The sequence below is a fragment of the Nicotiana tabacum genome, chromosome 14 (genome assembly GCF_000715075.1).
Source record: "Nicotiana tabacum cultivar K326 chromosome 14, ASM71507v2, whole genome shotgun sequence".
In the NCBI taxonomy this organism is placed as follows: Eukaryota; Viridiplantae; Streptophyta; class Magnoliopsida; order Solanales; family Solanaceae; genus Nicotiana; species Nicotiana tabacum.
Window position 1 is genome coordinate 50,964,335 of NC_134093.1, and position 21,967 is coordinate 50,986,301.

The following is a 21,967-nucleotide window of genomic DNA, read 5'->3' on the forward strand; positions in this document are numbered from 1 at the left end:
CATTCTGAAAGCACGATGCCGGGGAGAGGCAGTAAGGGTTCCCACCCAAGATGTTGTTGATAAATAAGTGTGAATGAGCACTTGCTACATAAGGATCCAGTGCGAGAGGTATGTTAAGGCAAAGGAAATAACCAAAGAGAGATTACATGGAATATAAATATGAGAATGGACCAATGAGTAGTTAGTAGTTGGTTCAAGAAGAGTCTAGTTATGGATGGACAAAAAGAGACAAATAAAACAACAAATCATGCAAGATAAACATAGTGAACCCTAACATAGGGAATTTTGTCTCACGGATATGACATCGTAATCCTTGAGAAATGTTTGAATAGGAGTTGGGCTAGTTAAAGGTACCATATAAGTATTACAGAACTAAAAGATAATGCCACTAGGGAGACAGTCAAAAATTTCAGTTCAGAAGAAACCCTACGAGCACAAGGGCACAAAGTTATGTAACGAGAGATAATTATTGGCAAGCAAGAACATAAAACATTGCATCAGGTATATGATGTAATAAGCTCACAGCTTTACAAGAGTCAGATGGTTTCCCTAATTGCTATAACGAAAGACTAGTTAGGGAAATTAGGAAGAAGGCATCAACCTAAGAATAGTAACTTGAAAAAGAAATGGTCTTGCAAAAACAGTCTCACTACAACATTGGATGCACTCCATAAGAAAGCGGCACCTATCGTGATTAATGAACGGGAAGTAAAAAAGTGATATTTGAGATCATATGAGTTACAGTAAATTCAAGGATTCATGGGCAATACGATAAGTCAAGTATTCATGCAATAAATGGCAGAACGACTAGGGAAAGTAATTGCTTACATTTAAACACAACTGAGAAGGCACGAAAGGGAATATATGGTGCTAGCAAGCTAAAGGAAAGTTGCGAGTAGTATGAATAGAGATCCGAAGGTCGCAAGCTAAAGTATGGTAGAGCAACAATGTTTTAGGTAGATACGAGTAAGGAAAAGAAAAGGTGAGTAAGAATGTAACAAGAATAGGTAAGGCCTCTGAATTAGGCCCATCAAAACAAGAGAGCTGATGGTTTCCGTACGTTATAGAAATATCAGTACAGCCTCAATGAACACAGAAGAGTCTATGACTAGGAGCAATTATAAGAGATGAAATGCTGCCTTCATAGTAGAATAAGGGTGTAATATTGATAGATAGGAGGATGACATTTAGGCCTTTGATTGAGTAATGATTTAAAAAAAAAAGGATTCCATGAATTTCACAGGATTAGAATACCCCCCATAAGATGAATCACGTTGCGATGCTATGAAATACAGTTATTAAAGTATAGTATCGTCCCTAGGTGGATCAGGAAATCACTTAAAATATTCCCTTATGCGACGTGAGCCCTAGTGACAATGTATTACATAAGAGGTTTCAAGTTATCAGTTGTAGATTATGGATCATCATCAAGGTGAATCAACAATGGATGTATAAAAGTTACAAAGTATTAGATGATATTAGGACGTCATTGTTAAGATGAACAGTAATGAGGAAGCATAAAAGGACTTAGATTTATACATATATGATTAGCAACAAGAGAGTAACCTGGATTTGGGTAGTAGATCTCGATAATAATAAACCGAAGTAAGTGTTATGGTATAGTATAACCTACCTAGATGTAGTCAAGCCATAAGAATAGATAATCGAGGCTATGAAATAAGATATAGCAATAGTCATAAGTTCGACAAAGAACCAAGCAAAGGACTTCAGTACACCTATAGATGCCCAGAGGTACCAACTTGTCATAGTTCTGTATATGTTCACAAAGTAAGGCCCAGAGATTGGCTAAAAGTCGGAGGAATAAGGTGATAAGAGTCGCATAGGCACACATAGAAGGATAAAGTCGTACAGGTTGCATGAAAGAAGGTAGTAACTATTATGAGATTAGAAGAATTCCGACCACAGGTCGTGGTGTGGGAAGAGGCATAAAGGTGGGAATGCCATGGCCTTTAGATTTATTCACATAACAGTTTCCTATATGGCAGGGAAAATATTAAAGTATTCAGAATAGTTATAGGTTATGAGACTGATAAAGGAATCAGTCAACATTCGAGGACTAATGTCCCAAATGGGGAATGATGTTACACCCCATGTTTTCGTACGTTAGAGTACAACATAAGTCAATTGATGTAAGCTTAAAAAAAATGAGATCGTCTTTGAAAGTTCATAAAATAAGTTAATCATGTTACCTTGGATGTTACAAATCATTAAGATCATGGATAACAAGTACCAAGAGGGTTGGAAGGATTAGAAGCTAAACAAATTGAAGAAAATAAGTTTCGTCGAAAGTCGACAAGTTGGGAATGTTATAAGATGTACTTTTGGAGTGATAGTAGGTTGGTTAACATGATGATAAGGTTATGCTATGATTTATTTTAGTCATATGATATTCGCGTGTTATGTTTTGAAGTCGAGCTTTGGTTCGAGTTTTTTTTGATTATTTAAGGTATGTATAAAACCCTATTGCTTGGGCTTAAGATCATCTATGTGCTGGTTAAGTTATTTTGAATGAAGAATTACAAGATATAACCTGAAGTGTATACAAAGTTGTTGTCTGTTATTGGACTATTTTGGAGTTGTGCATATGACTTCATATGGCTGGAAATCGTGGGGAATAACTTGGTTATAATGTTCTTATTATTTTTATGCTTCTCAATATATTGAGTATATTGATGATGTTGTAAATACGAGAAGAAATAACCACACAATACCTAGAAGTTGTCCATGTTGTTATATCTTGTAGAGTGGTTTGATGTTAGTTTTATGATGGATACAAGGTTGGAATGTCATGTCTATATATATGTTTATATGTTGGACTTGTTGACAGTTTTGTTGGGTTGTTGGGTGTGTTGTGGTGCTGAAGGTATATAGTTGAAGGGTTGTTTGTGTTCTTGTTGTTTTTCTGGACTTGGGGAAAGCAAGGAAAACATGGGAGATGTTGTCTGTTTTAATATTAAATAATCTCATCATTCGTTGTATGATAGTTGCATTATTCGTAGCTTAACAATAGTATTATTATCGTTGTTGTAGACTAAAGTGCGATAAGATGTGTTCAACGTGGTCATTGGTCAGACTGTGATAAGGTATGTTCAGGCTCTCCATTCTTTCCTTTTGGTATGATCAATATGATACAAATGAAATGAGGAAACGCGCAACTTTCACAAATGACTCTGTTCTTAGAAGTACTAAGGGTGCCTGTGCTTTTTATTCCCCTTGTGTGCTATTATTATATCGTTTGTACATGGGTCTCATAAAATGCGTATGTTGATAAAGTTTATTCCATGATATTAAATGAAGGCATATTGATCTTATGAGATTCTGAGAGATCTTATTGACTTACTTTAATATGCATTTCATTTATTTATACATGTGCATTGACCCATGACTATATGGCGTTATATACGCGTATATATATATATATATATATATATATATATATATATATATATATATATATAAGGGGTATGGGAAAAGGTTACGGTATTATATACACACCACTACCTGATCAGCTAGCATACGTTGATGATTTCGCCCACTGAGGTCGAGATGATATGATGGGATGCCCTTAGAGGCTTGATGATGTTATGCACACATATACCTATGAATGATATGGCATTTATATGCATATACATAACACCATAAATGTTTTATGATTCACTGAGCTATTCAGACTTATAGGTTAAGTCCTTTACTCCATATTTCTTTCATGTCTTTTATATACTTCTTTTCACATCTTTCATACTTGGTAAATTATTCATATTGACGTCACTTTTGCCTGTTGATGGTGTATTTATGCATGCAAGTTCCAATAGATAATTTGACGATCCTACTAGTAGGCTATCAGCTCAGCGGAAGGTGTTGGTGCATTCTGCTTGCTCCGGAGTTGCCTATTTGGTCAGTATGCTTTGGATATGTACTGATTGGTATGGCGGGGCCCTGTCCCGACATTTATGACATTTATGTACTCTTAGAGGCTTGTAGACATATGTCATGTATATGGATAATTTTATGTCCTTGTCGGCCTATGTTTTGAGTGTACAAATAATCATTTCGGCTTTATAGGCCCGTATGTCACATGTACAAGTTTGTATATTATGTTGGGTCATCCTATGTGGAGTATTACCTTGTGTTTTATTGTTGTTATCTCATGACAGCCTTTCCGGCTCATTTACCCATGATAGTATGATAAGAAAGATATGTTACATTGGTTCTCGGTTGAGTAAGACACCAGGTGCCCGTCCTAGCCCTTCGATTTGGGTCGTGACATGTTGGTTGATATTGGTTGTGGAGTGAAAGAATTCTTTGAGAGAACCGTGTAGTCAATTGCACATATGGTGTTTGATGAAATGCCTAAATGAGTTGTACCCATGAGCATCCTCCTAATTATGGTTCAATTTTGTTATGTCACTATATATTGAAATCGCTAGGAGTCTTGGAATATTGTAGTAATTCCAAGGAAAGCTTACTCGAGGTATGTTGGCTAAACTCTTTCCGCATAATCAAATTCCACGAAATTATCGTAAACATCAACTATGGTTTTATCAAGCCCCCATTTCCATCATTACAGTCTGTTTCTATAGTTAGCTTGCTCAAAGGCTTATGATTCGATTCTTGCTCTCATTGAAAAATGCTATTCTCCTCTTTTATGGTTATTCGCAGTGTGTTTTGAATTCTTACATGCATATGAGCTGAAGATACGATTCCTTTCTCAATATTTCAAATATCCTTAAATGTTTTAGGATGATCCTTGAATGGTAATAAAAGAATGAAAGTATGGAATCTGAAATACGGCCATCGTGCCAAGAATGATGATTCATATGTGAGGCCAAGAGTGACACTGAAAATGAAAGGAAGAAAGAGAGTTATGAACAGTAAATGACGCTTTTTATGATAAATGCTTTTAGGAGTATCGTTAGGTCACCGAGGAGGGCTGGGTTATAATTGCCCGAGCTTGAAACTACATGTGGCGATGTAGGGATAGATTCCCATTACATTATATTGAGATTATTCCCCTTAATTGGAATGAGTTGATAGCTAGCGAAGAGCATGTCGACCCACATAATATTGTGGTGAGATGGCTTAGCCGATCAGGCAGAGATTGGACGCCATGCTGCGCACATGGTGGTGTTGTGTTTCTATGTCAATCCTCATACTTTGAGTGAGATGGCTTAGCTGGTCGGGCGGTGATCAGACTCCATGCCATGGGCATGGTGGTGTATCAGTACTAAGGATCGCCTAACCAAAAATGAAAATGTTTACTCGAAGTTTTACTTAGTTTTATCTTGACATTTAAAATTTTATTGATATACTCATTGTTTCCATGTTTCTCTCCTTTTGTTGGCATCCTATTTCCATGAGAGGTTATTTAGATTTACATACTAGTACTATTCCATATATACTAATGTCCCTTTTGCCGGGGACACTGCATTTTTAATGGATGCAGGTGGTTCCACAGCAGGCCAACCCGATCAATTCTAGCAGCACAACCTCTAGTGAGCGGATTTTGGTGAGCCCTATTCTACTTCGTGGACCTTTGTCACTTAATATTGTACATAGTGTTTTGTGATATAGTCGGGTCCTTGTCACCAACACTTTCATACTACTCTTCTGGTCCATTTAGAGGCTCCGTAGAGATAGTGTGGGTTGTGTTTGACTTAGGGACAATGACTCTGAATTTTGTAGTTACCAGATGTTCCACTTTTTAATATGAACGTGTAATCTTTGGAAATTTTAAATGAAGCCCCCTTTAAGTAATGAAAGATGATGCTACATACTGTAGTATCTTCACGTGTCTATCTCTTGTTATTGATTCTCAAATAATTCTTGGGTAAGGTTAGGTAGAAGGCATTAAGTAGGCTTGCTTTACTAGGATATCTCGGTTGAACGCTAGTTGCGCTCTCCAAGGTCGGGGCATGACAATGGCGATACTTGTGCCGCTACTGATTACTTCGCAATTACAATGCTGGTGCTCACAATTGCGACGATGCAGCAGCAGCACACCAGCAACGCAAAAATGAGTTCAATCCAATACGAAACACGTCCAAAACTCACCCGATCCCTCGAGGCTCCAAACCAAACATCCACACAAGTCTAACTCGCGTGATAAAAATACCAAAATAACATCTAGAACCATGAATCAGGTATCAAAACACATGAATTGTAAAAGAAAACTCAAGAACCTCTAAAATTGCAACCAAGCGTCCCAATTCTATCAAACCAACTTTGAATTACACGAAATTGTGCAGACAGGCTCTAAATAAAAAATCGGACCGAATCCAAGTCCCAAAATCAAAATCCAAACCCGTTAGCCATAATGTCAAATCATGGTCAAATATAAAGAATTTCTAAACCTTGGAATTGCCAACTTTTGGCAAAACAAGCTAAATCAACCTAGGGACCTCCGAATTCAACTCCGGACATACGCCCAAGTCTAAAATCACTGTACAAACTTATTAGATCCATCAAAACACCATTCAAGATCATTTCCAAAAATGTCAAACCTCGATTAACAGTTCCATCTTAAGCTTCTAAAATAAAAACGATTCTTCCAAATTAATTCTGAACTCTTGAAAATTGAAACCAACCACACACGCAAGTAATATTACGCTGTATGATGCCATTCAAGATCTTGAACCACATAATAGAATGCTAAAGCTCAAAACGACTAGTCGGGTCGCTATATTATAGGTTTGATTGGGAGTTGAATTTGATGATATCGGACTCGGGTTGTTGTTTCAAAACACAAAATAGGTTATAGTGGTTTGGAACTTGTGTATAAAGTTTAGTTAGAATCCAAAATGTTTGGGCATGATTCGGACATGTTCGGCAAAGTTGGAAAGGTTGGAAGTTAAGAGATGGATTTTGATCGTCGATTATTGATTTTGATGTTAGTTGTAGTGTTTTGAGCCTTTGGATAATTTTTGATTAGCTATTTAGACTTGCTGGTATGATTGAATAGGGTCTCGATGGCCTCAGGTGTGATTCAGAGGTTCCAAACCATTTTTTGTGTTAAGGGCAGTTTTGATGTTGGTGTGTCACACATGCAAGGTTTGATGGGCAGGTGAAACGTTGCAGTTGCAAAGGGATGGACGCAGATGCGTGCATAAGCTGGGAGCTAAAGGACCGCTTATGCAAAGGTTGTTGCACATAAGAGGATGCGCAGAAGCAAAGAGTGGGAGCACCTACGGGATCGCAAAAGCGGAATTTTGCTCAGCAAGTACTAGGGTCGGCTGTTTAATGATGCTCGAAGATGAGAGTCGATGGCTGCAGAAGCAACAAGAAAGAAGCGACTTTGAGGGCTGCAGATACGAGATCACTGACATTGATTAATGTACCTAAATTTTAGTCCAATCTTTTATTATTTTGAGTTTTGGAGCTAGGATTGAGGCGTTGTTTGGGAAGCTTTTCATTACCACATTGAGGATAAGTAATTTATACATGGATTTGATTATATCCCTCAATTCCCAGTAGATTCGTTCACTTAGAACATGAATAGAAAAGAGAAAAATTGGGGTTTTTGTACTAGATTATTGAAAGTGAATAATTACATTTTGAACCCTCATTTGGAGTCTAATTTGTACGAAACTTGTATATTTAGACTCGTATTCAAATGGGTTGTCAAGATTTATAATTTATGTCGAGTTCCAAGAAATGGGAAAGAGTTGATATTTTGGTTGAATTTGTGTAATTGATCAAAGATTGATCCTTTATGCTCCGTAATCGTTTCTTTTAGCATTATTTGATAACATAGTGTGTTATTTGACTAGATTTGAGACGTTCGGAGGCTGATTTGCGAGGGAAGGAACTCTTGGAGTGTTGATTCTTTTCGTTTGAGGTACGTATCTTTCCTAGTTTTTGTTTAAGGGACTAGTTGATTGAATTTTTTATGATGGCTACATTCCAAGGGTGGCGTACATGCAGGGCGATGAGTGTGTGTGCGTGCATCAGATTTTATCCATGTTCGGGGTAGTCTTTAGATTATATTATGACTTGTTTTGGATAATATGATTCTTGATATCATGCCTCATATATTTTTATGACTACGTGAACCTATTGAATCATGCTAGAGATCATGTGTATGTTGATTTCCTATTCAAACATGATATTCGTTATTTTATGGTGTATCCGCCTAATCTGTGATGTACTACTTCGCAGATACATACACCTTAGCATGTTAATTTTCATTAGTCCACGAGTATGTGATTTGATATCCATTAATCCTATACATATATTCTTGTATATACTTTACGTGTGATGGACTGGATTGGCAGTATGTGAGTAGTTTGTGTCAATTTTACAAACAAGATCACCCCCAGAATTGTTCTCTCTTTCTCTAAGCACTACTTTAATTCACACTCACTACTAAGGAAAAGATGTATTATTTATTTTGCTATATTTTTCTTTCTTGTAGATTGTTTTCCCTTTTATTTTCTTCTACCTTTTTAAAACTTTTTCTCACACTTTTCTTGTGTTTTGCACTTCGTGTTGAATTTTTTATGATACAAGTGCACCTATTTTTCTTTCATTGATTCCACTCAAAAGTCACCCAAGCTCCCTCCTTACTTCTTTCTAGTGCTCATGTTACACTTAAAGGTAAATGGATCAAAACAATATCAATTAGTAACAAAAAGGTATAGGCTTTAAATGCATGTGCCTAATAAAAGTTTATAAACTCAAACACGCTAACTAGGGATAATTTTATTTGTTATAAGAATTACGCTCAACAAAATCAAAGAAAGCCTAAAGTCATTTTTCAAACAGAGTAACACCTTCAACTCACATGCCGACAAGTTATAGACTCAATTATAATGCAAGGACTACACAAAATTAATACCACACATGGAAGTGACTCACTCAGGACGGTCTCACTCCGATTCTCAAACCAAATCAAGTATTCACGGAGGCACAAGATATTAAACATAAAGTACAAAGTGAAAATAATTCAAAAAAATAAGACATATGCGTTATAAAACATACAATCCAATTCATCCAGGCTTCACAAGCAATTTTGATGCATACGAAAGATACTACACATGCCAAAGCATAAATACGCTACTATCAAATAAGCCAAAAACTCCTATAAATATCATAATTCTTCCTCCATTTTATTTCCTAAGTCCTAATCTACTCAAAAAAAGAAAAGAAAACTACCTTGTTCAAGCTACATTCCATGGAAAAGAACTGAGGCACAAAGAAAAACCACAGGGGATTATTACTCCTTAAATAAAACTAAAAGACATGTGTTTGGATTTATATTTTTAATTTTTTTTTTTTGTGTTTTTGTTTAAACATTAAACCCTTAAGAAAAGTGTCTAGAAAGATCCATTGTCGGGAAAAGTCCACTATTTTAATTTTTTTCGATTTTCCATATTTTTCATTTTTTTAAATCAACAAACTAAATTAATATACTAATCTACTACTAAAATACTACATAACTAAATACGATACTAATGGATTTACAACTCTATGCAAGCAACCTAAAATGAAAATAAGCAGCTAAAAATCAAAATACGAAGCTAACATGGTACTAATATAATACTAAACAAACCACAGAGAGTCTCTAACCCCACACTTAAAGGATGAGTATCCTTACTGCATAAGCAAAACAAAACTAGGAAAGGTGGTCAAGAAACTCTCTGATCAATCATCATAGCCATCCTCTGAAAAGAAGACTCGGTCCGCCTCCTCCCAATCATCAACATCATCTCCCAAATGATCATAATCACCCTCATCAGCCTCCTACTCTTGCTGCTCCTCATCTCCACGCACCGAATGTTCGAGAGTGTTAATGTCCTCATAAGTAGGAATCCTTTTTACATCAGCAATCCCCACCAAGTGCTGGGCATGAGCATCGAGTGAAAATCGCTCATTCAACTATGCACGTTCCTCTAGAGTTGTAGGTCTACCACCAATCTGCAAATATAGATCAAGCATCCCATAGAGGTTTTTCATAAAGCTATCATCACGATTCTGACGCTTGACATTGGTAAAAAATGACCCATCTTCCTCGCCCTTCCCACGAATGCTAGTAATATATGTGGCACGAGGAGCGGCGGGAATAATCATGTCAAACTCTAGCTCCTCGTCGACCTCCTCCTTTCTAAAAATCCATCACCACATTGCCAAAGAAAATCATGACCACTCTGTTACTCCTCCAAACATTCACATCGGTGGCGTATCAGCTTTCCCACTTTAACCTTTTGTCATGTCATAAAAGATTACAGCATGCAAACTCTGTCCTTGCTAATGTGTGTGTCATGGTCACACGACTGCAACCTCGAGTTCAATAACTTCAACCATATGTCAGCAGCAACGTTGAACTTCTTCCTTGAAAATTTAACGTTGCTGTTAGTTCTTTTCTCCCAAATCCAAGTGGCATTGGAATTGAAATCACAAAAAGTGTGTCAAATCTCTCTATAAGGCAGCAAGGCAATGAAATTGGCCAATGGAGCATGCAGAACATCAGCTGCCACCAAGTGGTTTCACAGCTCACTAGCAGATATGTCAAATCGATCGCCCATGGATAGGCACCAATTGCTCTTACTACTCAAGATACCTTCCATCATAAAATTCTCCAAGCAGGATTAAATTTGCATCTCTAATATTTCAAAACACAAAGCTTAGGCCCAAGTCATGTATATCATGCCAGGTTTCAGGGTGTTTTTGACTTCAATCGGTTCTACTATATAGCCAAATCAGGATGATAATTATTGGGGTGACATTTTTTTATACCATGCCTTGGCAGAGAGAGGTACACTCTTGATCCCATATTCACGCTCACCCCTAGCCCGTTGTTTTTATGCGGAAATTTCTTCCACTTCTTACCTCCCTTTAATTTGGCTACTAGATACAGCATCACATCATTTACTTTTCTTAGGCGGTGGTGTGGAAGAGGATGACTTTCCTCTGGGGCCATGGCCTTGGCCGAAGGTTTAGCATCGGGAGTTGGACGCACCATTATCAATGTACCTACAAACAACACGATTAGTCAACTTGTGGAACCATGAATTAGTGAAAAAAGTGGTCGTCAAAAACCTACACTTAAAGTTTATCATATGGTTTGTCAATTAATTCAAGGTTACTTAGAATTCACCTTGTACAATTAAGAATATTTGCATTCTCAAGTTAATTAGTACACTAATAACAACAATGTAGCCACCATACTTTATCAATATACCCTGGCTCCTTTGAGCCACCTCACAATTAAATTCCACATTAATCAAGCTCACATAGCACTGGTCTATCAATCACGAAGACTCAAGACTCCATTCGGGGCAAACTTTGCCTTTGAGGCATTCTATCGAACACTTGGTATGGCACTATTTGTCTGTAAGCTTCTATGTGGTCGGGGGATTGCCTCACCTTCCCAAACCGACGTGGGAATTGAGTGTAAACACTTTTCAACAATAAAAATAACAATCCTATGGGGTGCATGGGGTTGGGACAAGTTGTAGCACAAATCACCATTAAAAAGTTTATAAAAGCTTGCAAGCTATCTTTAACTTCATCAAATAATCAATAGAAGAGAAAGAGGGAAGATAATCATACCTTGATTCTTAAAAATAAGTGAAGATGGAAGGTATGGAGGCGTGTGTGTTAGTGGGGGTATTAGTGTGGTGAGGAAGAGAAAGGTTTGGGAGAGTATTATGAATAAGTGAGGATAAGAGGGGATTTCTGGCGAGGGGCCTTTGTGTGTTTTGGGCGGATTTGTCGGCGGTAATAAGGGTGAAAATAAAAGAAAAGGGGAGAGGTGACTTACATGGTGCCAGAGGGCACACCGCAAGGTGTAGGGCGAGGAGGGGAGCTCGCCTAGTGAGCTGGGGTGCGAGATTGGTCATTCCAGGCCATGCGACGTGGATCAGGGTGAAGGAGAAAGTGCGTTATGCGAGCCCAGGCGCGAGGTATGCTATGCCATGGGCCTGGCTGCGCGCTATCGGGTGATTTTTTATCATGTTTTTCGCTCTTTTGTGTGCTATTGCCTCCCAACCACATCTTTTAATTGCATCGCGCTCGTACCCAGCCAAACAACTGTAATTTACACAAAATCAGCTCATTAGGCCTCCACGAAACCAAAAACAAAATTCAAACTAAGTTAAACTAATCTACAAAATTGGGTTTCCTCCCAATGAGTGCCTTAGTTAATGTCATGGCATGATAAATACAACACATTATGGGTTGCCTCCCATGAAACACCTGATTTAACATCGCGGCATGATGCAGAGTATTCCTTCAAGCATTTATGAAGTCCTTCAAGGTTTTATGATGATGAACGCCACTACCGTAATAGTGTTTCGCACTTTTCCATTTACCAAGAAGGTACCACTATTCTAGGGATCTCAAAGTTCCACATCTCCATGCTTTATAGCCCGCACTACTTCAAATGGACCCCACCATATAGATTTGCAATTTTCAGGGAAGAACTTCAACCTTTAATTAACTAAGTGAACGGCTTGACCCAACTCAAACTCATTATGTATAATGTGCTTTCATGTCATCATTATGTCTTATCCTTATATAATTTTGCATTCTCATACGCATGCAACTGAAACTCATCAAGCTCGTTGAGTGTCAACATTCTTTTCTACCCAGCTAGACATATATCAAAGTGGGGCTTTTTAATTGCCCAATACGTTTTGAGCTCAAGCTCAACGGGGAAGTGACAAGCTATCCCATAAACAAACCTATAAGGTGAAGTGGCAATTAGAGTCTTAAATGTATTGTGATATGCCCATATTACATCATCAAGCTTAAGGGCCTAATCCTTCCTGCTTGCACTCACCATTTTCTCTAGAATTTTCTTCAATTCTCTATTAGATACCTCAACTGGGCCTCTAGTTTGTGGATGATAAGCTGTATGGACCTTGTGTTTGGCCCCATACTTTGATAAGAGGTTGCATATAATTGTTTACAAAAGTTAGTGCCCCCATCACTAATCAAAGAGTGTGGAGTCCCGAATCATGTGAAGATATTTCTTTTCACAAAGATTTAGCATTATTTTTAGGCAAAGCCATGGTCTCTACCCTCTTGGACACATAATTAACCGCTACCAAAATATACATGTGAACATTTGAGCACGGAAACAGTCTCATTAAGTCTATGCCCCACACATCAAAGATATCAATCTTAAGTATGCCTCCTCAAAATTGCACTCGGTCTTTGGAACCTATCACACCTTTTCACAAAAGCCTTTGCATTCTTGAACATAGCAGCCCAATAAAACCCTGACTATAACACTTTTCGAGTTGTTTTCTCACCACTACGGTGCCCTCCATATGGCGATGCCTAGCAGTCATATAGAATGACTTCCATTTCTTCATAAGGGACACAACGTCTCACTATTTTATCTGCACATTACTTAAGAAACACGACTCATCCCATTTATAAAATCAACCATCATAAATGAACCTTATCTTACCATCTGGTGATAACTTTAGAGGTCTCACTGCACTCACAATGAAATTCACATAATCTGCATACAATGGGGCAGTTGTAGCTCTGGTAGCTTACAACTGCTCAACGGGAAAGCTCCCCTTAAATATACCTTCTCCAGCTATATGCACGAGAGTTTCTAAGCACGGAAAGTGATCGGCCACCTAATTTTAGGTCCCCTTTCAATCTCGAATCTCCACATCAAATTCCTTCAAAAAAGAATCCAATGAATTATTCTCGGCTTATATCGTTTTCTCAAATAAATACGTGATGGCGCCACTGCCAGTGTAGATGATGACTTTAGTTCCCACCAAGTAGGATCTAAATTTGGTCAACCCCCATGCTACGACTGGAAAATCCTTCTTTGTAACTATATAATTTATCCATGCTAGATTCAGAGTTTTGCTAGCATAATAAATTGAATGGAACACTTTATTTTTTCTTTGGCCCAAGGTGACTCCAATTACAGTATCACTGGCATCACACATAAGCTCAAAAGACTCTTCCCAATCTCCTCTTTAGTTCCTCAAATGCCTTCAAGCAAGAATCATCAAACTTGAAAGGAATACCCTTTTCAAACAACCTGCATAATGGGAGTTGGCAATTTTTCAATTTCCTTAACTTTTGCCTTATTCACCTCCAACCCATCTTTAGATACATTGTGCCGGAGCACTATTCCTTCTTGTACCATAAAATGACACTTCTTTCAGTTTAACACCAAGTTTGTTTCCTTATACCTCGCAACCACTTTATTCAAATTTGTTAAGCATTCATCAAAACATGGTCAAAAAACCAAAAAAAATTCCATATAACACTTAAACAAAATTTTCCACCGTATCATTAACAATTGCCATCGTACACCTTTGAAAAGTCAGGGTGCATTTCACAACCAAAATATCGTTTTTTTGAAAGCATATGTGCCAAAGAAAAAGTTAAGGTTGCCATCTATTGATCCTCCGGTGCAATCAAAATTTGGCTATAGCTAGAATATCCATCAAGAAAATAATATTACCATGTCTAGCTAGCCTATCTAACATTTGATCACTAAAGGGAAGGGGGATACGATCTTCTCTTGTTGCTTTATTCAATTTCCTGTTATCTATGACACTTCTCCAACCTGTGAAAATTTAGGTAGGACTCAATTCATCATTTTCGTTTACCACCATTGTCATTCTACCTTTTTAGGCACACATTGGACTTTGCTCACCCACTTGATATTAGTGATAGGAAAGATAATATCTGAGTCGGGACACTTTATCACCTTTTTTCTCACTACCTCCTTCATGGCTGGATTCAAGTGACATTGGCGTTCCATACTTCATTTGTGCCCATGCTCTATGAGAATTTTGTGCATGCATAATGTTGGGCTAATTCCATGTATATCAGCCATGGTCCAACTGATTGTGCGCTTGTTTGCTGTAAACACTCTGGGCAAATTCTCTTCATGTAAGTCAAATAGGTAAAGTTTCATTAGAACCCAAATAATCACAGTGAATGTGAGAGGGTAAGGGTTCAAGGTCCAAATTGGGAGATTCTTCTATAGAAGACTTGGGTGGAGGCCCAGTAAGTCTATCTAGAGGCTCAGAATTGATCACCACTTTCATGTAAGAACATGCATCCAAATATGCAATATCTCCTTGTCCAACAACATGAGTGCTTTTTCTAGAGATTCGTCTAGATATACACCCAAGTCACTCTTTCTTCATCTTTCTCTACCACAAATATCATGGCAAGATCCTCATAATTGCTTGGAAGCTAAATTTCTTTAAAACTATTAAAAACTGCTTCCACATTATCAACTCTCTGAATTATTTTTCTTTCTCTAGATTGATGACCACATCAGTTGTTGCTAAGAGATGTCACCCCAATATGATTGGGACGTATTCATCAGCTTCATAGTCTGAAATGATAAAATTTAAAAGGAGAATGAATTGACCAATTTGCAGCAATACATCTTCTATTACCCCCTCGGCATGGACAACGGATCTATCAGTTAATTGCAAGATGCCTGTAGTGGGTCTTGGAGCGCCCAACCCCAATCGACAATACAGATTAGAATAATATCTTTATCTAGTTTAGCGACGAAAACTGAAAATGACATCAAATTTTTGCTTGCCCCCCAAATCACATAATGCTCTCCCTACATCTACTTCACCAATTCTCAAAGGAATCGTGAAGCTCCCAGGATCTTTCAATTTTTGGGGAAGTTTCCTGTGAATTCTTGAGGTACATTTTTCAGTGAGTGCCACCATTTCAAATTCAGTCTACCTTATTTTGATTGCCACTTTATCTTTGAGGTACTAATCATGTTTCAAAATTTTGCGTAGCCAATCAACCAGGGGCAGGTTTAATTGGACTTGGCTCGGCATGTCCAAAAACTTGTTAAACATTCGGTCATCCTTGTTTTTCTGCAGTGTTTGGGGAAAAGGCATTAGAGCCCTTGCAACTGGTACTTTCTCATCATCGATGCTTTGCTTCTTACTTTTATCAACATGCTTAGGGACTAATTCACCCTCAAGGTTGACTTTTTCTTTTCGCTTTTGCAGTGCTTCTTCTGATTCATTGTAACTCCTCAGAGTTACAGTATTAACTTGAGGATTATTTTCAATATCACTTGGAAGAGCTCCCACATGTCTGATATTTTGATTTACAGCCAACTGCCCAATTTGTCTTTCCAAATATGGATAATAACTTCTGAGTTAATGATTGTCAACTAATAGATTTTTCAACAAATCATTTGTGCTCTCCTCTACTTGTTGAGGTGGCTTCTAGACCTGGTTATAATATCCTTGGAGTCCATACTATTTCTGATTTGATTGATTTCTACCCCATGAGAATTTGGAGTGATTTCTAAAACATGGATTATATGTGTTTCCGTATTGGGCATTCTAGTTCATCGGGCCCCGACTGTAATGACCTGACCGGTTGAATTGAGCTTTAGCATTCCATTCAGTGGTTTGAGACCTTTTATATCTTCATATGATGTAAAATGAGTTGAGTGTATAGTCATTTTTGGTTTTCGAGTGCTTCGGAATTTGATTTGGAAGAATGACTTTTGATTTAGAAGTTATAAGTTGGAAGAGTTGACCAAGTTTGACTTTTTCGTATTTGATCACGGATCAGAGTTTTGATAGTTCCGTCAGGTCTGGATGGTGATTTTTGGACTTAGACGTAAACCTGGAATTGAATTCAGAGGTTCCTAGCTTGGTTTTACTGAAAGTTGGCAATTTGAAGGTTTAGAAATTTCGTAAGTTTGATCGTAGGTTGTGTTTATGACTACCAGGTTCGAATTTTGGGTTTCGGGACTTGGAATAGGTCCATTATTTATTTGGAAATTCTCTGCAAAACTTGATGTCATTCAAAGGTGATTTTGTAAGAACCAGATGCTTGGTTGTGATTTTAGCAATTCTTGAATTCATTATAAAAATTCGTCTATTTTTATGTCTGATTCATTGTTCTGGAGGTTATTTTTGAGTTTTAATCATGCGAGCGAGTTCGTATGTAGTTTTTAGACTTGTGTAGATTTTTGGTGTGGAGCTCCGAGGGCTCGGGTGAATTTCAGACGTATTTCAGATTGATTTGGCCATGTTCATTGTTGGTGGTGCTGGGCAGGGATTGCATGTCTCGCAAACGTGAGACATTGTTCGCATTTGCGAGGTGAGGATTGCATTTTAGAGTTGGGCTAGGGGCTGCCAAGTTTGCATTTGCGAACTGGTTATCGCTTTTGTGATTGGGGAAATTGGGTAGGCTGGGTTGCATTTACAATCATATGATCGCTTTTGCAAAGGGCCTGACTTTACAAATTCAAAGTTAGGGTCGCATTTGCGACTTTACCTAGGTGCACCAGACGCCACATTTGCGATAGAAATTTTGCATTTACGAACCATGGGTCACATTTGCGACTTCTGTAGCCGATCAAAATAGAGGGAATTTAGGACTTAGCTTCATTTATCACATTTTAGAACCCTGGACTCGGCAGGAGGCAATTCTGAGGAGGGGTTTCCACGTACAACTATTGGGTAAGTGATTTATCAATTTTCAATTATATTACATGATTATTTAAGAGATTGAACCTTCTAATCCATAGAATTTAAAGAGAAAGTTTGGGAGATTTTGTATATGTTTTAAAAAATAAAAAATTGAGATTTGAGAGTCGAATTGGACTCTGATTTGAAAATAAAACACATATATGGACTCGCGGGCTTATGTGTAGTCGATATCTACCCTTGGACTTGGGTTTTGACTGGGCAAGCCCGGGGTTGACATTTGGGGAGTTGTGTTAAAATATTAAATTTATTAATCGGAATTGGCTACTCTTGCATTGTTTGATGATATTAAATCATTTTTGGCTAGATTTGAGCTGAGCGGAGGTGAATTTCAAAGGAACATCTATTTTTGAGTGATGAATTGGCACAATTGAGGTAAGTATCTTGCCTAAAATTGTGTGGGGGAACCTACCCCGTAAGATTTAATTTAATTGCACTAATTGGATTATGTGTAATACGTGTACATGAGATGACGAGTGTGTACACAGGCTTATATGTGGAAATTGACCGATTTAGACTCTTAGGTTACTTATATGCATTAATTGGAGTTGTTATTTCATGTTATATCGTTCATTGTTTGATTTATTCTTGTATGCTTTTAATTGAAGTTGTTAATAGGTTTGATTATCCTTCATTGTTGAGTTTTCTTCTTATGCATTTATTTGAAGTTGTTATTACGCGGAATATGTTTCATGGTTGTGTGTATTCTTCAGTTTCCTTGTGTTTCCCTTGAGACTCTTATATACCTTGTTGTTGAGCCGTGGGCTATGTATTTTTGTGGCATTTCTATTGTTGTTTGAGAAATATTGTGGCATTGGTATTATTGTTGTGGAAATATTGTGGCATATGGGCACGTATGATGCGAGTTGATTGTTGTATTGTGATGAGATATGCATGCGGCAGTATAAGGGTGGTGATATTGATGCACATGCGGAGAGATAAAGGGGATTTATGCGTGTATTTCTAGTAAGGGAATTACTTTATTTGAAGAAAACACGGCGAGAAAAGGGGGCTTAAGCGCATGAATCTATTTTGGGAAATTTTTTTTAAAAATAAATAGAAGGCTCATGCGGAGATATAAGAAAGATTTATGACTTGCGTATTGTGATTATGAGGTGTGGTACCTCGAGGTGACACTTGTTGTTATTTTTGTGTTAGAATGATTGCGACTTCTTGTGTGAGACATGCATTTTACGTTGTTTGCTATATTGCTTTAATGTGCTAATGCATGCCTATGTTGTCTTGGTGAATTGGCGTCAATATAAATTTACTTACATGGAGTCATTATCTCATATTTTATTCAGTTGTTAGTAATACAATGATTTTAAGTATAAAAATTGTTATCATGCCTTACTTTTTTTTGATTCTTAAGATAAACTCATTATCTCACTCGCCGCTTTACTATATTTAACATCGTTATCATACTTTAATTTAATTGACTCTCACATTAAACTCATTGTCTTATTTCATGCTTTCCTTTATTTAAATAGTTTTTACCTTACCGTATTTGACTGTTCACTAAACTCATCTCATTTAATGTTTTACTTTGTATGAATTGTATTTTATTTTACTCTATTTGGTTCCTAAAATAAACTCATTATCCCATTTGATACTTACTATGTTTAATTTATCATAATTCCTTAATTTATTTAAATGAATCATTCAGACATTTTATTGGCAACTGACACGGATACGATGTACATGGTAGAACGTGGACTTTGACGTGCGGGTGAGACTTATGTTGTGGAACGAGATATTCGATGTGCGTAGATGATTGATTATGTGGCACGAGATGCCGTGTGGGTAAGATTGTGATTATGACTTGTGAAATATAAATATAATGTGTGGTACCTCAGAGTGATTCTTGTTGTACATTCTATGTTGGAGCAGCTTGTTGATTTGAACGGTTATTATTTTTCCTTAATTCGTTTCACTTGTATTTTGACGGTTTTTGATTATTTGAGATTTTTATCATATGTTTACTCTTATTGTGATTTATTGCTTTTACCTCCGCTGTTGGATTATATTAACATTTTGCTTTGTTGTCATTTATTGCGTTTACATCCGGTGTTAGATTATATTAATATTCATCTTTGTTATCATTTATAGCATTTACTTCCGTTATTAGTTTTATATTAATATTCTGCACATGTTTCTATGTCTAGCAAGTATCTTGACCTGACCTCGTCACTACTCTACTGAGGTTTGTCTTGGTACTTACTAGGTACCGTTGTGGTGTACTTATACTACACTTCAGTATATTTTTGTGCAGATCCAGGTACTTCGGATCGTGTTAGTTTTTGGGAGTTGTGCCCGTGCGGTTGGAGACTTCAAGGTTTACATGTCGTTTGATTCGCAGGTCTTGGAGTCACCATCTTACTTTACTTATGCTACTGTTTTATTGTAATCCAAGACAGTGTTATACACTGCAATGTTGTTGTGAGCCCCCTCAAATATTCGACGAGTCCGAGGCCACAAAGCACGCTTACAAGTCGCTTAAGTGTCATCTTGCCTTCCCAAGTGATTAAGGACTGAAACAACATATATGATCATGATATTAAGTGTTTAAGGTGTATTGGTTGTTGTTTAAGGTCTAAGAAGATCCCTCGAACTAGGCCAAGTTGGGAGCTATGCAATGGGCTACAGTTTCGACTCAATTTGCACAAGACCCGACTTCAATGGATTAAAGACTTAGGTGGTGATATACCTACCAAATTAAAGCCCATTGAGTCTAGTTTTCAACGCATCAAACGTTTGTCATTTGGATATTCCTACATAACGTTATGGCCATTTTACCAGTCCTATCCTCTCTGCGCGCCCAAATTTGAGGAAATGCACAGAAGTGATTTCTGCCTTGTATGCGTGCCCAAATGCGCGGTTACTTGTCCAGGTGCACGGACGCGCACATAGGAGCCTATAAATACCCCATGGTTGGGGAGAGATAGTGAATAAGTTAGTTCTTTGATCTAGGGATTGCTCTAACAAGGGTAATCCATCCTACACTTCCCTCCCATGCACCGAGGTAATATTTTAAGAGTATTTTTAGTTGATTACTACTCCTAAACACTTATGTTAACAAGGATTATTCTTGAATATCCGTTGATTTCCATTCAAATCCCCAAATTGGTCAAGAACACTACCAGTTGGAATTTTTAAGATTTTCACTATAAGAGGTATGTCTACCATCTCTGACTAATTTAGGGTGATTATATATGTACGAAATATGTGTTTGGACATATAGGATGGTTATTCCAAGCAATAAGTGCCCAACCTAGGGTGTGTTGGTATTATAGAGATTGTAAAATTAATTAATTGATAAGATTTATGGGTTGGGAAAGAATTGTTGGGCATGCATATGCTAATGGAAGTTGTGGATGTCCTAGAGACGATTGTGAGGTGAATCATTGGTGTGGAAGGTGGTTGTCAGGTGAAGAAATTCCACTGATGGAGGTTACAGAAAGATATGCACATTAGATTGAAGTTATGCATTGTTATGTATTGTTGTAGATTGAAGTTGATTGATGTGGTGAACCATTGTAGTATTATTAAGGGGTGAATTTCACGTATGTCGGCTGAACTCCTCTATTAGAATCGAATTCCATGATGTTCCCGTAAGTTTCAAGTATGGTTGGTGCAGGTTCCTAATTCCCATGTTCCAAGTTGTTCCTAATAAATTCGATTATCCCAAGTAAGCGTTCTGTTGAAAGATGTCAAAATATGTTCCAATTGCTCTTATCCTATCATGATCTCTTTCGAGAATGTGTTCAAGTATGGTTTATGTATTAAAATATTATGACTTCAATTCGTGTTTCAAATAAAATTTTATTAAGCTTAATTTGGAAAGGAAACTCAATGTGTTTAGGGCCCATATTGCTCATATACATATTTGAAGTCTTGATTCCAAATGCTCTTATTGTTGATAACCTATGATGATGATTGGAAGTGACATAAGTGAGAGTGAGATATAAAATTTGGCCATGGTGGTTATAACTAGTACGTATGATTTGAATCTATGTCTCTATCGTAAATTACCATGATCTCCTTTGTAAGAGTCTCCAATGTGTTTTGAGTTCTTATTTACCTGTGAGTTGAAACTGTGCATTGCCTTTTTAGAGAAGTATTTTAAAAAGAAATGGTGTATTACTCATTTATGATTTTTAACTTGTGTTGCAATTGCAAGTCATTTTGCTTCGTACTTTGGAAAGAAATCTATTGTGTTTAAAGCCTTCATTACTAATGAACTTAAAGTTACTATTTCTGGAATATTCTATTTGTTGATATTTATGATGACGATCCTTGAAAGTAAAGAAACAAAAGTGTGGAATATGAGTTAGGGCCACCGTGCCTTGAACGAAGAATTATATGAATGGCCAAGAGAGCCAATGAAATAATGATGTTGTGAGTGTTTGTAAGTACTAACGAACCTATGCATGGTGCGATCGATTATGAGGTGAATGTATTTGTCTTTTTGT

General features: G+C 37.2%; 1 long non-coding RNA gene across 1 annotated transcript; it reads right to left on the reverse strand.

The window, feature by feature from the left end:
- Window positions 1-9,531: 9,531 nt before the first annotated feature.
- On the reverse strand, window positions 9,532-11,935 carry LOC107785977 (uncharacterized). Its single transcript, XR_001648024.2, has 2 exons — window positions 11,569-11,935; window positions 9,532-10,989 (listed from the first exon to the last, which is right to left on the reverse strand). It is a non-coding gene; the product is annotated as an uncharacterized LOC107785977 (long non-coding RNA).
- Between the last annotated feature and the right edge of the window lie 10,032 nt (window positions 11,936-21,967).